Below are 470 nucleotides of genomic sequence, written 5' to 3'. Positions count from 1 at the left end.
TCTGGGACCCTTGGGATGCTCTGGGAGCTGAGCCCCATGGGTGAGGATGCTGTGGGTGATGCTCTGGGACCCCAGGGATGCTGTGGGAGTGGAGCCCCATGGGTGAGGATGCTGTGGGTGATGCTCTGGGACCCCAGGGATGCTGTGGGAGTGGAGCCCCATGGGTGAGGATGCTGTGGGTGATGCTCTGGGACCCCAGGGATGCTGTGGGAGTGGAGCCCCATGGGTGAGGATGCTGTGGGTGATGCTCTGGGACCTCAGGGATGCTCTGGGAGTGGAGCCCCATGGGTGAGGATGCAGTGGGTGATGCTCTGGGACCCCTGACACCCTCTCAGACCCTTGGGATGGTCTGGGAGTGGAGCCCCATGGGTGAGGATGCTGTGGGTGATGCTCTAGGACCCCTGGGATGCTCTGGGACCTCTGGGATGCTCTGGGTGTAGAGTCCCATGGGTGAGGATGCAGTGGGTGAT

Source organism: Acanthisitta chloris, unplaced genomic scaffold, assembly GCF_000695815.1.
Source record: "Acanthisitta chloris isolate BGI_N310 unplaced genomic scaffold, ASM69581v1 scaffold8875, whole genome shotgun sequence".
NCBI lineage: Eukaryota > Metazoa > Chordata > Aves > Passeriformes > Acanthisittidae > Acanthisitta > Acanthisitta chloris.
Note: the sequence above shows the minus strand (reverse complement) of the source record.